At 46.3% G+C, this 20,858-nt stretch overlaps 1 non-coding gene across 1 annotated transcript; it reads right to left on the bottom strand.

Annotated features, from left to right (window-relative positions):
- Positions 1–17,259: 17,259 nt before the first annotated feature.
- On the bottom strand, positions 17,260–17,331 carry TRNAH-GUG (transfer RNA histidin (anticodon GUG)). Its single transcript has one exon. It is a non-coding gene; the product is annotated as a tRNA-His (tRNA).
- Between the last annotated feature and the right edge of the window lie 3,527 nt (positions 17,332–20,858).

Below are 20,858 nucleotides of genomic sequence, written 5' to 3'. Positions count from 1 at the left end.
TGTCACCACATAATGCGCTCTTAATTAGATTTGGTTGAAATACATTACAGTCACCCGATGAAAAAGTGTGCAAAGAGCATTAAAGAAACAAAAGGTTCATAACAGTAACAGGACATATCGAATTGTTTCAGTCCTCCACAGAGATTGCCAATGTATTAATGGAAATTCTAAAATATCTGCCCAACTGCCGTGACATTGCCTCACCGCAATGCCATGACTCGGATTCGAACCGAGGTTGCTGCGGCCACAACGCAGAGTACTAACCACTATACGATCAAGGCGAGCTACTTGGGCTGCTACAATGTGACGTTCCACCTCTATCATAAGCTGCACTCCATCTGTGATGTCATGACTCATGTTTGAATTAAAGGTTGGTTGTGATGTTATCCATGAGAATAAGTGGACACCTGATCCCCAGTCACTTATTTAAGATCTCAATAATCAAGTCAGAATCCAAATGAAAGTCATCAAAGTGGAGCCAATTAGAAATAATATAGTTACACAAACCTGGCAATGGTGCGGCAGCCAGGGCCGATAATGGCCCGCCAGCCTGAGAGCAGGAAAGTGTGAGAGCAGTGATGGTCTTGTGAGAGTTTACAGCTGTTATTGACCCTGTCCCCTTCCATTGCAGAGTTTTCTCCCTATAAGAAGTGCAGAGGCTCCCTCCGGGTGCTAATAGTACATTTATTTTTTTGCGCAGGAGAAGTGCTCTTCACCAACTGCACGTGCCAAATCACCCAAAGGCCACCACCATAAAATTCAGGCATTCATGTTCATGCGTCCTCCATGTTATGTCCTTATAAAGGGATGCATGTTCATGATGACTCCATGTCACACCTGCATACAAGGATGCATGTTCATGCCACCTCGTTCTCTTGGCTTCATACAGGGATTTTATCTCCTCCCTGTCTCACCCTCATGCAGGGATGCATGACCAATGCTCCTTCCCTTCTCGCCCGCATACATGGATGCACGTTCATGTCTCCTCGTTCTCTCGGCTTCATACTGAGATTTTATCTCCTCCCTGTCTCACCCTCAGGAAGGGATGCATGACCAATGCTCCTTCCCGTCTCGCCCGCATACATGGATGCACGTTCACGCCTCCTCCTTCTCTTGGCTTCATACGGGGATCATATCTCCTCCCTGTCTCACCCTCATGCAGGGATGCATGACCAATGCTCCTTCCTGTCTCGCCCGCATACATGGATGCACGTTCACGCCTCCTCCTTCTCTCGGCTTCATACGGGGATCATATCTCCTCCCTGTCTCACCCTCATGCAGGGATGCATGACCAATGCTCCTTCCCTTCTCGCCTGCATACATGGATGCACGTTCACGCCTCCTCCTTCTCTCGGCTTCATACGGGGATCATATCTCCTCCCTGTCTCACCCTCATGCAGGGATGCATGACCAACGCTCCTTCCTGTCTCGCCCGCATACATGGATGCACGTTCACGCCTCCTCCTTCTCTCGGCTTCATACGGGGATCATATCTCCTCCCTGTCTCACCCTCATGCAGGGATACATGACCAATGCTCCTTCCCTTCTCGCCTGCATACATGGATGCACGTTCACGCCTCCTCCTTCTCTCGGCTTCATACGGGGATCATATCTCCTCAATGTCTCACCCTCACTTCCAACATGTGTAACTTCTTGTTCTCTTTGACGTCTGGGGCATGGGTGGCTACTGCACAGCTCTAGATGTCGCCCACCTGCAAGGTGCTATGGAAAGCAATTTTCCACATTGGACGTGCTATATTAACCCCCTCTCCCCAAATACAATAAAAATAAAGAAATATATGTGCTTCCATAATGTCTACCTTCTAATGTTTCATATGTGTAAGCACATTGTCCTCCTCCTGACCACATTCTAAAACTATGTGCAAATTGTTCCTTCCATAAACTGTCACTTCCTTGGCCCTTTATTTATAATGACTGTTATACTCTCTCTCTTTCCGCCACAGTATAAAAAAGCCTAGCACACCTCATGATTGGACTAAGAAATTCCTGTCATTTAGTTGGAAATGATTTTACCATTATCCCCAAAAACTCCTCACTGTGTCTAAGAACGCTTTTTTTTCACAGGACAATACAGATCAGATTGACTTGAAAGGTCCTTTCACGCGACTACAGAATGCCTCTCATTCCACTAAAAGATATGCCAGTGCCTACAATAGCCTAGGACTAGACTATGAGTCCCAATGTAGAAAGACCACAAGTCCACAGATATGCCTGTTTATTTAAACATCTGTATTATCATCAGCGTGTGACTGTAAAGGCGGGACCTCGCGCTCTCTGTAACGCGCTCCATTGGCAACATCAGTTAAATGTCGTTGGTTCAATCCCTCGCGGATGTTGTTTTTATTCCCATTTGTAACTGGGAAATACTGTCGCTGCAATACATATGTCTTAATCAAGCTAGTGGTTATTGACGTAAATGGCAGTGTTATAATGTTTCATGTACTGCAAATGTCACCACATAATGCGCTCTTAATTAGATTTGGTTGAAATACATTACAGTCACCCGATGAAAAAGTGTGCAAAGAGCATTAAAGAAACAAAAGGTTCATAACAGTAACAGGACATATCGAATTGTTTCAGTCCTCCACAGAGATTGCCAATGTATTAATGGAAATTCTAAAATATCTGCCCAACTGCCGTGACATTGCCTCACCGCAATGCCGTGACTCGGATTCGAACCGAGGTTGCTGCGGCCACAACGGCTGCGGCCACAACGCAGAGTACTAACCACTATACGATCACGGCGAGCTACTTGGGCTGCTACAATGTGACGTTCCACCTCTATCATAAGCTGCACTCCATCTGTGATGTCATGACTCATGTTTCAATTAAAGGTTGGTTGTGATGTTATCCATGAGAATAAGTGGACACCTGATCCCCAGTCACTTATTTAAGATCTCAATAATCAAGTCAGAATCCAAATGAAAGTCATCAAAGTGGAGCCAATTAGAAATAATATAGTTACACAAACCTGGCAATGGTGCGGCAGCCAGGGCCGATAATGGCCCGCCAGCCTGAGAGCAGGAAAGTGTGAGAGCAGTGATGGTCTTGTGAGAGTTTACAGCTGTTATTGACCCTGTCCCCTTCCATTGCAGAGTTTTCTCCCTATAAGAAGTGCAGAGGCTCCCTCCGGGTGCTAATAGTACATTTATTTTTTTGCGCAGGAGAAGTGCTCTTCACCAACTGCACGTGCCAAATCACCCAAAGGCCACCACCATAAAATTCAGGCATTCATGTTCATGCGTCCTCCATGTTATGTCCTTATAAAGGGATGCATGTTCATGATGACTCCATGTCACACCTGCATACAAGGATGCATGTTCATGCCACCTCGTTCTCTTGGCTTCATACAGGGATTTTATCTCCTCCATGTCTCACCCTCATGCAGGGATGCATGACCAATGCTCATTCCCTTCTCGCCCGCATACATGGATGCACGTTCATGTCTCCTCGTTCTCTCGGCTTCATACTGGGATTTTATCTCCTCCCTGTCTCACCCTCAGGAAGGGATGCATGACAAATGCTCCTTCCCGTCTCGCCCGCATACATGGATGCACGTTCACGCCTCCTCCTTCTCTCGGCTTCATACGGGGATCATATCTCCTCCCTGTCTCACCCTCATGCAGGGATGCATGACCAATGCTCCTTCCTGTCTCGCCCGCATACATGGATGCACGTTCACGCCTCCTCCTTCTCTCGGCTTCATACGGGGATCATATCTCCTCCCTGTCTCACCCTCATGCAGGGATGCATGACCAATGCTCCTTCCCTTCTCGCCTGCATACATGGATGCACGTTCACGCCTCCTCCTTATCTCGGCTTCATACGGGGATCATATCTCCTCCCTGTCTCACCCTCATGCAGGGATGCATGACCAATGCTCCTTCCTGTCTCGCCCGCATACATGGATGCACGTTCACGCCTCCTCCTTCTCTCGGCTTCATACGGGGATCATATCTCCTCCCTGTCTCACCCTCATGAAGGGATGCATGACCAATGCTCCTTCCCTTCTCGCCTGCATACATGGATGCACGTTCACGCCTCCTCCTTCTCTCGGCTTCATACGGGGATCATATCTCCTCAATGTCTCACCCTCACTTCCAACATGTGTAACTTCTTGTTCTCTTTGACGTCTGGGGCATGGGTGGCTACTGCACAGCTCTAGATGTCGCCCACCTGCAAGGTGCTATGGAAAGCAATTTTCCACATTGGACGTGCTATATTAACCCCCTCTCCCCAAATACAATAAAAATAAAGAAATATATGTGCTTCCATAATGTCTACCTTCTAATGTTTCATATGTGTAAGCACATTGTCATCCTCCTGACCACATTCTAAAACTATGTGAAAATTGTTCCTTCCATAAACTGTCACTTCCTTGGCCCTTTATTTATAATGACTGTTATACTCTCTCTCTTTCCGCCACAGTATAAAAAAGCCTAGCACACCTCATGATTGGACTAAGAAATTCCTTTCATTTAGTTGGAAATGATTTTCCCATTATCCCCAAAAACTCCTCACTGTGTCTAAGAACGCTTTTTTTCACAGGACAATACAGATCAGATTGACTTGAAAGGTCCTTTCACGCGACTACAGAATGCCTCTCATTCCACTAAAAGATACGCCAGTGCCTACAATAGCCTAGGACTAGACTATGAGTCCCAATGTAGAAAGACCACAAGTCCACAGATATGCCTCTTTATTTAAACATCTGTATTATCATCAGCGTGTGACTGTAAAGGCGGGACCTCGCGCTCTCTGTAACGCGCTCCATTGGCAAAATCAGTTAAATGTCGTTCGTTCAATCCCTCGCGGATGTTGTTTTTATTCCCATTTGTAACTGGGAAATACTGTCGCTGCAATACATATGTCTTAATCAAGCTAGTGGATATTGACGTAAATGGCAGTGTTATAATGTTTCATGTACTGCAAATGTCACCACATAATGCGCTCTTAATTAGATTTGGTTGAAATACATTACAGTCACCCGATGAAAAAGTGTGCAAAGAGCATTAAAGAAACAAAAGGTTCATAACAGTAACAGGACATATCGAATTGTTTCAGTCCTCCACAGAGATTGCCAATGTATTAATGGAAATTCTAAAATATCTGCCCAACTGCCGTGACATTGCCTCACCGCAACGCCGTGACTCGGATTCGAACCGAGGTTGCTGCGGCCACAACGCAGAGTACTAACCACTATACGATCAAGGCGAGCTACTTGGGCTGCTACAATGTAACGTTCCACCTCTATCATAAGCTGCACTCCATCTGTGATGTCATGACTCATGTTTGAATTAAAGGTTGGTTGTGATGTTATCCATGAGAATAAGTGGACACCTGATCCCCAGTCACTTATTTAAGATCTCAATAATCAAGTCAGAATCCAAATGAAAGTCATCAAAGTGGAGCCAATTAGAAATAATATAGTTACACAAACCTGGCAATGGTGCGGCAGCCAGGGCCGATAATGGCCCGCCAGCCTGAGAGCAGGAAAGTGTGAGAGCAGTGATGGTCTTGTGAGAGTTTACAGCTGTTATTGACCCTGTCCCCTTCCATTGCAGAGTTTTCTCCCTATAAGAAGTGCAGAGGCTCCCTCCGGGTGCTAATAGTACATTTATTTTTTTGCGCAGGAGAAGTGCTCTTCACCAACTGCACGTGCCAAATCACCCAAAGGCCACCACCATAAAATTCAGGCATTCATGTTCATGCGTCCTCCATGTTATGTCCTTATAAAGGGATGCATGTTCATGATGACTCCATGTCACACCTGCATACAAGGATGCATGTTCATGCCACCTCGTTCTCTTGGCTTCATACAGGGATTTTATCTCCTCCATGTCTCACCCTCATGCAGGGATGCATGACCAATGCTCATTCCCTTCTCGCCCGCATACATGGATGCACGTTCATGTCTCCTCGTTCTCTCGGCTTCATACTGGGATTTTATCTCCTCCCTGTCTCACCCTCAGGAAGGGATGCAGGACAAATGCTCCTTCCCGTCTCGCCCGCATACATGGATGCACGTTCACGCCTCCTCCTTCTCTCGGCTTCATACGGGGATCATATCTCCTCCCTGTCTCACCCTCATGCAGGGATGCATGACCAATGCTCCTTCCTGTCTCGCCCGCATACATGGATGCACTTTCATGCCTCCTCCTTCTCTCGGCTTCATACGGGGATCATATCTCCTCCCTGTCTCACCCTCATGCAGGGATGCATGACCAATGCTCCTTCCCTTCTCGCCTGCATACATGGATGCACGTTCACGCCTCCTCCTTATCTCGGCTTCATACGGGGATCATATCTCCTCCCTGTCTCACCCTCATGCAGGGATGCATGACCAATGCTCCTTCCTGTCTCGCCCGCATACATGGATGCACGTTCACGCCTCCTCCTTCTCTCGGCTTCATACGGGGATCATATCTCCTCCCTGTCTCACCCTCATGAAGGGATGCATGACCAATGCTCCTTCCCTTCTCGCCTGCATACATGGATGCACGTTCACGCCTCCTCCTTCTCTCGGCTTCATACGGGGATCATATCTCCTCAATGTCTCACCCTCACTTCCAACATGTGTAACTTCTTGTTCTCTTTGACGTCTGGGGCATGGGTGTCTACTGCACAGCTCTAGATGTCGCCCACCTGCAAGGTGCTATGGAAAGCACTTTTCCACATTGGACGTGCTGTATTAACCCCCTCTCGCCAAATACAATAAAAATAAAGAAATATATGTGCTTCCATAATGTCTACCTTCTAATGTTTCATATGTGTAAGCACATTGTCCTCCTCCTGACCACATTCTAAAACTATGTGCAAATTGTTCCTTCCATAAACTGTCACTTCCTTGGCCCTTTATTTATAATGACTGTTATACTCTCTCTCTTTCCGCCACAGTATAAAAAAGCCTAGCACACCTCATGATTGGACTAAGAAATTCCTGTCATTTAGTTGGAAATGATTTTCCCATTATCCCCAAAAACTCCTCACTGTGTCTAAGAACGCTTTTTTTCACAGGACAATACAGATCAGATTGACTTGAAAGGTCCTTTCACGCGACTACAGAATGCCTCTCATTCCACTAAAAGATACGCCAGTGCCTACAATAGCCTAGGACTAGACTATGAGTCCCAATGTAGAAAGACCACAAGTCCACAGATATGCCTCTTTATTTAAACATCTGTATTATCATCAGCGTGTGACTGTAAAGGCGGGACCTCGCGCTCTCTGTAACGCGCTCCATTGGCAAAATCAGTTAAATGTCGTTGGTTCAATCCCTCGCGGATGTTGTTTTTATTCCCATTTGTAACTGGGAAATACTGTCGCTGCAATACATATGTCTTAATCAAGCTAGTGGTTATTGACGTAAATGGCAGTGTTATAATGTTTCATGTACTGCAAATGTCACCACATAATGCGCTCTTAATTAGATTTGGTTGAAATACATTACAGTCACCCGATGAAAAAGTGTGCAAAGAGCATTAAAGAAACCAAAGGTTCATAACAGTAACAGGACATATCGAATTCTTTCAGTCCTCCACAGAGATTGCCAATGTATTAATGGAAATTCTAAAATATCTGCCCAACTGCCGTGACATTGCCTCACCACAATGCCGTGACTCGGATTCGAACCGAGGTTGCTGCAGCCACAACTCAGAGTACTAACCACTATACGATCACGGCGAGCTACTTGGGCTGCTACAATGTGACGTTCCACCTCTATCATAAGCTGCACTCCATCTGTGATGTCATGACTCATGTTTGAATTAAAGGTTGGTTGTGATGTTATCCATGAGAATAAGTGGACACCTGATCCCCAGTCACTTATTTAAGATCTCAATAATCAAGTCAGAATCCAAATGAAAGTCATCAAAGTGGAGCCAATTAGAAATAATATAGTTACACAAACCTGGCAATGGTGCGGCAGCCAGGGCCGATAATGGCCCGCCAGCCTGAGAGCAGGAAAGTGTGAGAGCAGTGATGGTCTTGTGAGAGTTTACAGCTGTTATTGACCCTGTCCCCTTCCATTGCAGAGTTTTCTCCCTATAAGAAGTGCAGAGGCTCCCTCCGGGTGCTAATAGTACATTTATTTTTTTGCGCAGGAGAAGTGCTCTTCACCAACTGCACGTGCCAAATCACCCAAAGGCCACCACCATAAAATTCAGGCATTCATGTTCATGCGTCCTCCATGTTATGTCCTTATAAAGGGATGCATGTTCATGATGACTCCATGTCACACCTGCATACAAGGATGCATGTTCATGCCACCTCGTTCTCTTGGCTTCATACAGGGATTTTATCTCCTCCCTGTCTCACCCTCATGCAGGGATGCATGACCAATGCTCCTTCCCTTCTCGCCCGCATACATGGATGCACGTTCATGTCTCCTCGTTCTCTCGGCTTCATACTGAGATTTTATCTCCTCCCTGTCTCACCCTCAGGAAGGGATGCATGACCAATGCTCCTTCCCGTCTCGCCCGCATACATGGATGCACGTTCACGCCTCCTCCTTCTCTTGGCTTCATACGGGGATCATATCTCCTCCCTGTCTCACCCTCATGCAGGGATGCATGACCAATGCTCCTTCCTGTCTCGCCCGCATACATGGATGCACGTTCACGCCTCCTCCTTCTCTCGGCTTCATACGGGGATCATATCTCCTCCCTGTCTCACCCTCATGCAGGGATGCATGACCAATGCTCCTTCCCTTCTCGCCTGCATACATGGATGCACGTTCACGCCTCCTCCTTCTCTCGGCTTCATACGGGGATCATATCTCCTCCCTGTCTCACCCTCATGCAGGGATGCATGACCAACGCTCCTTCCTGTCTCGCCCGCATACATGGATGCACGTTCACGCCTCCTCCTTCTCTCGGCTTCATACGGGGATCATATCTCCTCCCTGTCTCACCCTCATGCAGGGATACATGACCAATGCTCCTTCCCTTCTCGCCTGCATACATGGATGCACGTTCACGCCTCCTCCTTCTCTCGGCTTCATACGGGGATCATATCTCCTCAATGTCTCACCCTCACTTCCAACATGTGTAACTTCTTGTTCTCTTTGACGTCTGGGGCATGGGTGGCTACTGCACAGCTCTAGATGTCGCCCACCTGCAAGGTGCTATGGAAAGCAATTTTCCACATTGGACGTGCTATATTAACCCCCTCTCCCCAAATACAATAAAAATAAAGAAATATATGTGCTTCCATAATGTCTACCTTCTAATGTTTCATATGTGTAAGCACATTGTCATCCTCCTGACCACATTCTAAAACTATGTGAAAATTGTTCCTTCCATAAACTGTCACTTCCTTGGCCCTTTATTTATAATGACTGTTATACTCTCTCTCTTTCCGCCACAGTATAAAAAAGCCTAGCACACCTCATGATTGGACTAAGAAATTCCTTTCATTTAGTTGGAAATGATTTTCCCATTATGCCCAAAAACTCCTCACTGTGTCTAAGAACGCTTTTTTTCACAGGACAATACAGATCAGATTGACTTGAAAGGTCCTTTCACGCGACTACAGAATGCCTCTCATTCCACTAAAAGATACGCCAGTGCCTACAATAGCCTAGGACTAGACTATGAGTCCCAATGTAGAAAGACCACAAGTCCACAGATATGCCTCTTTATTTAAACATCTGTATTATCATCAGCGTGTGACTGTAAAGGCGGGACCTCGCGCTCTCTGTAACGCGCTCCATTGGCAAAATCAGTTAAATGTCGTTCGTTCAATCCCTCGCGGATGTTGTTTTTATTCCCATTTGTAACTGGGAAATACTGTCGCTGCAATACATATGTCTTAATCAAGCTAGTGGTTATTGACGTAAATGGCAGTGTTATAATGTTTCATGTACTGCAAATGTCACCACATAATGCGCTCTTAATTAGATTTGGTTGAAATACATTACAGTCACCCGATGAAAAAGTGTGCAAAGAGCATTAAAGAAACAAAAGGTTCATAACAGTAACAGGACATATCGAATTGTTTCAGTCCTCCACAGAGATTGCCAATGTATTAATGGAAATTCTAAAATATCTGCCCAATTGCCGTGACATTGCCTCACCGCAATGCCGTGACTCGGATTCGAACCGAGGTTGCTGCGGCCACAACACAGAGTACTAACCACTATACATCACGGCGAGCTACTTGGGCTGCTACAATGTGACGTTCCACCTCTATCATAAGCTGTACTCCATCTGTGATGTCATGACTCATGTTTGAATTAAAGGTTGGTTGTGATGTTATCCATGAGAATAAGTGGACACCTGATCCCCAGTCACTTATTTAAGATCTCAATAATCAAGTCAGAATCCAAATGAAAGTCATCAAAGTGGAGCCAATTAGAAATAATATAGTTACACAAACCTGGCAATGGTGCGGCAGCCAGGGCCGATAATGGCCCGCCAGCCTGAGAGCAGGAAAGTGTGAGAGCAGTGATGGTCTTGTGAGAGTTTACAGCTGTTATTGACCCTGTCCCCTTCCATTGCAGAGTTTTCTCCCTATAAGAAGTGCAGAGGCTCCCTCCGGGGTGCTAATAGTACATTTATTTTTTTGCGCACGAGAAGTGCTCTTCACCAACTGCACGTGCCAAATCACCCAAAGGCCACCACCATAAAATTCAGGCATTCATGTTCATGCGTCCTCCATGTTATGTCCTTATAAAGGGATGCATGTTCATGATGACTCCATGTCACACCTGCATACAAGGATGCATGTTCATGCCACCTCGTTCTCTTGGCTTCATACAGGGATTTTATCTCCTCCATGTCTCACCCTCATGCAGGGATGCATGACCAATGCTCATTCCCTTCTCGCCCGCATACATGGATGCACGTTCATGTCTCCTCGTTCTCTCGGCTTCATACTGGGATTTTATCTCCTCCCTGTCTCACCCTCATGCAGGGATGCATGACCAATGCTCATTCCCTTCTCGCCCGCATACATGGATGCACGTTCACGCCTCCTCCTTCTCTCGGCTTCATACGGGGATCATATCTCCTCCCTGTCTCACCCTCAAGCAGGGATGCATGACCAATGCTCCTTCCTGTCTCGCCCGCATACATGGATGCACGTACACGCCTCCTCCTTCTCTCGGCTTCATACGGGGATCATATCTCCTCCCTGTCTCACCCTCATGCAGGGATGCATGACCAATGCTCCTTCCTGTCTCGCCCGCATACATGGATGCACGTTCACGCCTCCTCCTTCTCTCGGCTTCATACGGGGATCATATCTCCTCCCTGTCTCACCCTCATGAAGGGATGCATGACCAATGCTCCTTCCCTTCTCGCCTGCATACATGGATGCACGTTCACGCCTCCTCCTTCTCTCGGCTTCATACGGGGATCATATCTCCTCAATGTCTCACCCTCACTTCCAACATGTGTAACTTCTTGTTTCTCTTTGACGTCTGGGGCATGGGTGGCTACTGCACAGCTCTAGATGTCGCCCACCTGCAAGGTGCTATGGAAAGCACTTTTCCACATTGGACGTGCTGTATTAACCCCCTCTCCCCAAATACAATAAAAATAAAGAAATATATGTGCTTCCATAATGTCTACCTTCTAATGTTTCATATGTGTAAGCACATTGTCCTCCTCCTGACCACATTCTAAAACTATGTGCAAATTGTTCCTTCCATAAACTGTCACTTCCTTGGCCCTTTATTTATAATGACTGTTATACTCTCTCTCTTTCCGCCACAGTATAAAAAAGCCTAGCACACCTCATGATTGGACTAAGAAATTCCTGTCATTTAGTTGGAAATGATTTTACCATTATCCCCAAAAACTCCTCACTGTGTCTAAGAACGCTTTTTTTTCACAGGACAATACAGATCAGATTGACTTGAAAGGTCCTTTCACGCGACTACAGAATGCCTCTCATTCCACTAAAAGATATGCCAGTGCCTACAATAGCCTAGGACTAGACTATGAGTCCCAATGTAGAAAGACCACAAGTCCACAGATATGCCTGTTTATTTAAACATCTGTATTATCATCAGCGTGTGACTGTAAAGGCGGGACCTCGCGCTCTCTGTAACGCGCTCCATTGGCAACATCAGTTAAATGTCGTTGGTTCAATCCCTCGCGGATGTTGTTTTTATTCCCATTTGTAACTGGGAAATACTGTCGCTGCAATACATATGTCTTAATCAAGCTAGTGGTTATTGACGTAAATGGCAGTGTTATAATGTTTCATGTACTGCAAATGTCACCACATAATGCGCTCTTAATTAGATTTGGTTGAAATACATTACAGTCACCCGATGAAAAAGTGTGCAAAGAGCATTAAAGAAACAAAAGGTTCATAACAGTAACAGGACATATCGAATTGTTTCAGTCCTCCACAGAGATTGCCAATGTATTAATGGAAATTCTAAAATATCTGCCCAACTGCCGTGACATTGCCTCACCGCAATGCCGTGACTCAGATTCGAACCGAGGTTGCTGCGGCCACAACGCAGAGTACTAACCACTATACATCACGGCGGCTACTTGGGCTGCTACAATGTGACGTTCCACCTCTATCATAAGCTGTACTCCATCTGTGATGTCATGACTCATGTTTGAATTAAAGGTTGGTTGTGATGTTATCCATGAGAATAAGTGGACACCTGATCCCCAGTCACTTATTTAAGATCTCAATAATCAAGTCAGAATCCAAATGAAAGTCATCAAAGTGGAGCCAATTAGAAATAATATAGTTACACAAACCTGGCAATGGTGCGGCAGCCAGGGCCGATAATGGCCCGCCAGCCTGAGAGCAGGAAAGTGTGAGAGCAGTGATGGTCTTGTGAGAGTTTACAGCTGTTATTGACCCTGTCCCCTTCCATTGCAGAGTTTTCTCCCTATAAGAAGTGCAGAGGCTCCCTCCGGGGTGCTAATAGTACATTTATTTTTTTGCGCACGAGAAGTGCTCTTCACCAATTGCACGTGCCAAATCACCCGAAGGCCACCACCATAAAATTCAGGCATTCATGTTCATGCGTCCTCCATGTTATGTCCTTATAAAGGGATGCATGTTCATGATGACTCCATGTCACACCTGCATACAAGGATGCATGTTCATGCCGCCTCGTTCTCTTGGCTTCATACAGGGATTTTATCTCCTCCCTGTCTCACCCTCATGCAGGGATGCATGACCAATGCTCCTTCCCTTCTCGCCCGCATACATGGATGCACGTTCATGTCTCCTCGTTCTCTCGGCTTCATACGGGGATTTTATCTCCTCCCTGTCTCACCCTCAGGAAGGGATGCATGACCAATGCTCCTTCCCGTCTCGCCCGCATACATGGATGCACGTTCACGCCTCCTCCTTCTCTCGGCTTCATACGGGGATCATATATCCTCCCTGTCTCACCCTCATGCAGGGATGCATGACCAAGGCTCCTTCCTGTCTCGCCCGCATACATGGATGCACGTTCACGCCTCCTCCTTCTCTCGGCTTCATACGGGGATCATATCTCCTCCCTGTCTCGCCCTCATGCAGGGATGCATGACCAATGCTCCTTCCCTTCTCGCCTGCATACATGGATGCACGTTCACGCCCCCTCCTTCTCTCGGCTTCATACGGGGATCATATCTCCTCCCTGTCTCACCCTCATGCAGGGATGCATGACCAATGCTCCTTCCTGTCTCGCCCGCATACATGGATGCACGTTCACGCCTCCACCTTCTCTCAGCTTCATACGGGGATCATATCTCCTCCCTGTCTCACCCTCATGCAGGGATGCATGACCAATGCTCCTTCCCTTCTCGCCTGCATACATGGATGCACGTTCACGCCTCCTCCTTCTCTCGGCTTCATACGGGGATCATATCTCCTCAATGTCTCACCCTCACTTCCAACATGTGTAACTTCTTGTTCTCTTTGACGTCTGGGGCATGGGTGGCTACTGCACAGCTCTAGATGTCGCCCACCAGCAAAGTGCTATGGAAAGCACTTTTCCACATTGGACGTGCTATATTAACCCCCTCTCCCCAAATACAATAAAAATAAAGAAATATATGTGCTTCCATAATGTCTACCTTCTAATGTTTCATATGTGTAAGCACATTGTCCTCCGCCTGACCACATTCTAAAACTATGTGCAAATTGTTCCTTCCATAAACTGTCACTTCCTTGGCCCTTTATTTATAATGACTGTTATACTCTCTCTCTTTCCGCCACAGTATAAAAAAGCCTAGCACACCTCATGATTGGACTAAGAAATTCCTGTCATTTAGTTGGAAATGATTTTCCCATTATCCCCAAAAACTCCTCACTGTGTCTAAGAACGCTTTTTTTCACAGGACAATACAGATCAGATTGACTTGAAAGGTCCTTTCACCTGACTACAGAATGCCTCTCATTCCACTTAAAGATACGCCAGTGCCTACAATAGCCTAGGACTAGACTATGAGTCCCAATGTAGAAAGACCACAAGTCCACAGATATGCCTGTTTATTTAAACATCTGTATTATCATCAGCGTGTGACTGTAAAGGCGGGACCTCGCGCTCTCTGTAACGCGCTCCATTGGCAACATCAGTTAAATGTCGTTGGTTCAATCCCTCGCGGATGTTGTTTTTATTCCCGTTTGTAACTGGGAAATACTGTCGCTGCAATACATATGTCTTAATCAAGCTAGTGGTTATTGACGTAAATGGCAGTGTTATAATGTTTCATGTACTGCAAATGTCACCACATAATGCGCTCTTAATTAGATTTGGTTGAAATACATTACAGTCACCCGATGAAAAAGTGTGCAAAGAGCATTAAAGAAACAAAAGGTTCATAACAGTAACAGGACATATCGAATTGTTTCAGTCCTCCACAGAGATTGCCAATGTATTAATGGAAATTCTAAAATATCTGCCCAACTGCCGTGACATTGCCTCACCGCAATGCCATGACTCGGATTTGAACCGAGGTTGTTGAGGCCACAACGCAGAGTACTAACCACTATACGATCACGGCGAGCTACTTGGGCTGCTACAATGTGACGTTCCACCTCTATCATAAGCTGTACTCCATCTGTGTTGTCATGACTCATGTTTGAATTAAAGGTTGGTTGGGATGTTATCCATGAGAATAAGTGGACACCTGATCCCCAGTCACTTATTTCAGATCTCAATAATCAAGTCAGAATCCAAATGAAAGTCATCAAAGTGGAGCCAATTAGAAATAATATAGTTACACAAACCTGGCAATGGTGTGGCAGCCACGGCCGATAATGGCCTGCCAGCCTGAGAGCAGGAAAGTGTGAGAGCAGTGATGGTCTTGTGAGAGTTTACAGCTGTTATTGACCCTGTCCCCTTCCATTGCAGAGTTTTCTCCCTATAAGAAGTGCAGAGGCTCCCTCCGGGGTGCTAATAGTACATTTATTTTTTTGCGCAGGAGAAGTGCTCTTCACCGATTGCACGTGCCAAATCACCCGAAGGCCACCACCATAAAATTCAGGCATTCATGTTCATGCGTCCTCCATGTTATGTCCTTATAAAGGGATGCATGTTCATGATGACTCCATGTCACACCTGAATACAAGGATGCATGTTCATGCCGCCTCGTTCTCTTGGCTTCATACAGGGATTTTATCTCCTCCCTGTCTCACCCTCATGCAGGGATGCATGACCAATGCTCCTTCCCTTCTCGCCCGCATACATGGATGCACGTTCATGTCTCCTCGTTCTCTCGGCTTCATACGGGGATTTTATCTCCTCCCTGTCTCACCCTCAGGAAGGGATGCATGACCAATGCTCCTTCCCGTCTCGCCCGCATACATGGATGCACGTTCACGCCTCCTCCTTCTCTCTGCTTCATACGAGGATCATATCTCCTCCCTGTCTCACCCTCATGCAGGGATGCATGACCAATGCTCCTTCCTGTCTTGCCAGCATACATGGATGCACGTTCAAGCCTCCTCCTTCTCTCGGCTTCATACGGGGATCATATCTCCTCCCTGTCTCACCCTCATGCAGGGATGCATGACCAATGCTCCTTCCCTTCTCGCCTGCATACATGGATGCACGTTCACGCCTCTTCCTTCTCTCGGCTTCATACGGGGATCATATCTCCTCCCTGTCTCACCCTCATGCAGGGATGCATGACCAATGCTCCTTCCCTTCTCGCCTGCATACATGGATGCACGTTCACGCCTCCTCCTTCTCTCGGCTTCATACGGGGATCATATCTCCTCAATGTCTCACCCTCACTTCCAACTTGTTCTCTTTGACGTCTGGGGCATGGGTGGCTACTGCACAGCTCTAGATGTCGCCCACCTGCAAGGTGCTATGGAAAGCACTTTTCCACATTGGACGTGCTAAATTAACCCCCTCTCCCCAAATACAATAAAAATAAAGAAATATATGTGCTTCCATAATGTCTACCTTTTAATGTTTCATATGTGTAAGCACATTGTCCTCCTCCTGACCACATTCTAAAACTATGTGCAAATTGTTCCTTCCATAAACTGTCACTTCCTTGGCCCTTAATTTATAATGACAATTATACTCTCTCTCTTTCCGCCACAGTATAAAAAAGCCTAGCACACCTCATGATTGGACTAAGAAATTCCTGTCATTTAGTTGGAAATGATTTTCCCATTATCCCCAAAAACTCCTCACTGTGTCTAAGAACGCTTTTTTTCACAGGACAATACAGATCAGATTGACTTGAAAGGTCCTTTCACGCGACTACAGAATGCCTCTCATTCCACTAAAAGATACGCCAGTGCCTACAATAGCCTAGGACTAGACTATGAGTCCCAATGTAGAAAGACCACAAGTCCACAGATATGCCTGTTTATTTAAACATCTGTATTATCATCAGCGTGGACTGTAAAGGCGGGACCTCGCGCTCTCTGTAACGCGCTCCATTGGCAACATCAGTTAAATGTCGTTCGTTCAATCTCACGCGGATGTTGTTTTTATTCCCATTTGTAACTGGGAAATACTGTCGCTGCAATACATATGTCTTAATCAAGCTAGTGATTATTGACGTAAATGGCAGTGTTATAATGTTTCATGTACTGCAAATGTCACCACATAATGCGCTCTTAATTAGATTTGGTTGAAATACATTACAGTCACCCGATGAAAAAGTGTGCAAAGAGCATTAAAGAAACAAAAGGTTCATAACAGTAACAGGACATATCGAATTGTTTCAGTCCTCCACAGAGATTGCCAATGTATTAATGGAAATTCTAAAATATCTGCCCAACTGCCGTGACATTGCCTCACCGCAATGCCGTGACTCGGGTTCGAACCGAGGTTGCTGCGGCCACAACGCAGAGTACTAACCACTATACGATCACGGCGAGCTACTTGGGCTGCTACAATGTGACGTTCCACCTCTATCATAAGCTGTACTCCATCTGTGATGTCATGACTCATGTTTGAATTAAAGGTTGGTTGTGATGTTATCCATGAGAATAAATGGACACCTGATCCCCAGTCACTTATTTAAGATCTCAATAATCAAGTCAGAATCCAAATGAAAGTCATCAAAGTGGAGCCAATTAGAAATAATATAGTTACACAAACCTGGCAATGGTGCGGCAGCCAGGGCCGATAATGGCCCGCCAGCCTGAGAGCAGGAAAGTGTGAGAGCAGTGATGGTCTTGTGAGAGTTTACAGCTGTTATTGACCCTGTCCCCTTCCATTGCAGAGTTTTCTCCCTATAAGAAGTGCAGAGGCTCCCTCCGGGGTGCTAATAGTACATTTATTTTTTTGCGCAGGAGAAGTGCTCTTCACCAATTGCACGTGCCAAATCAGCCGAAGGCCACCACCATAAAATTCAGGCATTCATGTTCATGCGTCCTCCATGTTATGTCCTTATAAAGCGATGCATGTTCATGATGACTCCATGTCACACCTGCATACAAGGATGCATGTTCATGCCGCCTCGTTCTCTTGGCTTCATACAGGGATTTTATCTCCTCCCTGTCTCACCCTCATGCAGGGATGCATGACCAATGCTCCTTCCCTTCTCGCCCGCATACATGGATGCACGTTCATGTCTCCTCGTTCTCTCGGCTTCATACGCGGATTTTATCTCCTCCCTGTCTCACCCTCATGCAGGGATGCATGACCAATGCTCCTTCCCGTCTCGCCCGCATACATGGATGCACGTTCACGCCTCCTCCTTCTCTCGGCTTCATACAGGGATCATATCTCCTCCCTGTCTCACCCTCATGCAGGGATGCATGACCAATGCTCCTTCCTGTCTCGCCCGCATACATGGATGCACGTTCACGCCTCCTCCTTCTCTCGGCTTCATACGGGGATCATATCTCCTCCCTGTCTCACCCTCATGCAGGGATGCATGACCAATGCTCCTTCCCTTCTCGCCTGCATACATGGATGCACGTTCACGCCTCCTCCTTCTCTCGGCTTCATACTGGGATGATATCTCCTCCCTGTCTCACCCTCATGCAGGGATGCATGACCAATGCTCCTTCCTGTCTCGCCCGCATACATGGATGCACGTTCACGCCTCCTCCTTCTCTCGGCTTCATACGGGGATCATATCTCCTCCCTGTCTCACCCTCATGCAGGGATGCATGACCAATGCTCCTTCCCTTCTCGCCTGCATACATGGATGCACGTTCACGCCTCCTCCTTCTCTCGGCTTCATACGGGGATCATATCTCCTCAATGTCTCACCCTCACTTCCAACATGTGTAACTTCTTGTTCTCTTTGACGCCTGGGGCATGGGTGGCTACTGCACAGCTCTAGATGTCGCCCACCTGCAAGGTGCTATGGAAAGCACTTTTCCACATTGGACGTGCTATATTAACCCCCTCTCCCCAAATACAATAAAAATAAAGAAATATATGTGCTTCCATAATGTCTACCTTCTAATGTTTCATATGTGTAAGCACATTGTCCTCCTCCTGACCACATTCTAAAACTATGTGCAAATTGTTCCTTCCATAAACTGTCACTTCCTTGGCCCTTTATTTATAATGACTGTTATACTCTCTCTCTTTCCGCCACAGTATAAAAAAGCCTAGCACACCTCATGATTGGACTAAGAAATTCCTGTCATTTAGTTGGAAATGATTTTCCCATTATCCCCAAAAACTCCTCACTGTGTCTAAGAACGCTTTTTTTCACAGGACAATACAGATCAGATTGACTTGAAAGGTCCTTTCACGCGACTACAGAATGCCTCTCATTCCACTAAAAGATACGCCAGTGCCTACAATAGCCTAGGAATAGACTATGAGTCCCGATGTAGAAAGACCACAAGTCCACAGATATGCCTGTTTATTTAAACATCTGTATTATCATCAGCGTGTGACTGTAAAGGCGGGACCTCGCGCTCCATTGGCAACATCAGTTCAATGTCGTTGGTTCAATCCCTCGCGGATGTTGTTTTTATTCCCATTTGTAACTGGGAAATACTGTCGCTGCAATATATATGTCTTAATCAAGCTAGTGGTTATTGACGTAAATGGCAGTGTTATAATGTTTCATGTACTGCAAATGTCACCACATAATGCGCTCTTAATTAGATTTGGTTGAAATACATTACAGTCACCCGATGAAAAAGTGTGCAAAGAGCATTAAAGAAACAAAAGGTTCATAACAGTAACAGGACATATCGAATTGTTTCAGTCCTCCACAGAGATTGCCAATGTATTAATGGAAATTCTAAAATATCTGCCCAACTGCCGTGACATTGCCTCACCGCAATGCCGTGACTCGGATTCCAACCGATGTTGCTGCAGCCACAATGCAGAGTACTAACCACTATATGATCACAGCGAGCTACTTGGGCTGCTACAATGTGACGTTCCACCTCTGTCATAAGCTGTACTCCATCTGTGATGTCATGACTCATGTTTGAATTAAAGGTTGGTTGTGATGTTATCCATGAGAATAAGTGGACACCTGATCCCCAGTCACTTATTTAAGATCTCAATAATCAAGTCATAATCCAAATGAAAGTCATCAAAGTGGAGGCAATTAGAAATAATATAGTTACACAAAACTGGCAATGGTGCGGCAGCCAGGGCCGATAATGGCCCGCCAGCCTGAGAGCAGGAAAGTGTGAGAGCAGTGATGGTCTTGTGAGAGTTTACAGCTGTTATTGACCCTGTCCCCTTCCATTGCAGAGTTTTCTCCCTATAAGAAGTGCAGAGGCTCCCTCCGGGGTGCTAATAGTACATTTATTTTTTTGCGCAGGAGAAGTGCTCTTCACCAATTGCACGTGCCAAATCACCCGAAGGCCACCACCATAAAATTCAGGCATTCATGTTCATGCGTCCTCCATGTTATATCCTTATAAAGGGATGCATGTTCATGATGACTCCATGTCACACCTGCATACAAGGATGCATGTTCATGCCGCCTCGTTCTCTTGGCTTCATACAGGGATTTTATCTCCTCCCTGTCTCACCCTCATGCAGGGATGCATGACCAATGCTCCTTCCCTTCTCGCCCGCATACATGGATGCACGTTCATGTCTCCTCGTTCTCTCGGCTTCATACGGGGATTTTATCTCCTCCCTGTCTCACCCTCAGGAAGGGATGCATGACCAATGCTCCTTCCCGTCTCGCCCGCATACATGGATGCACATTCACGCCTCCTCCTTCTCTCGGCTTCATACGGGGATCATATCTCCTCCATGTCTCACCCTCATGCAGGGATGCATGACCAATGCTCCTTCCTGTCTCGCCCGCATACATGGATGCACGTTCACGCCTCCTCCTTCTCTCGGCTTCATACGGGGATCATATCTCCTCCCTGTCTTACCCTCGTGCAGGGATGCATGACCAATGCTCCTTCCCTTCTCGCCTGCATACATGGATGCACGTTCACGCCTCCTCCTTCTC

The sequence above is a fragment of the Ambystoma mexicanum genome, assembly GCF_040938575.1.
Source record: "Ambystoma mexicanum isolate Mex_15411 chromosome 12 unlocalized genomic scaffold, UKY_AmexF1_1 Mex_chr12_unloc.1, whole genome shotgun sequence".
NCBI classification, from domain to species: Eukaryota; Metazoa; Chordata; class Amphibia; order Caudata; family Ambystomatidae; genus Ambystoma; species Ambystoma mexicanum.
The sequence above is the reverse complement of the archived record's forward strand: the minus strand, read 5'-3'. Positions and strand labels throughout refer to the sequence as shown.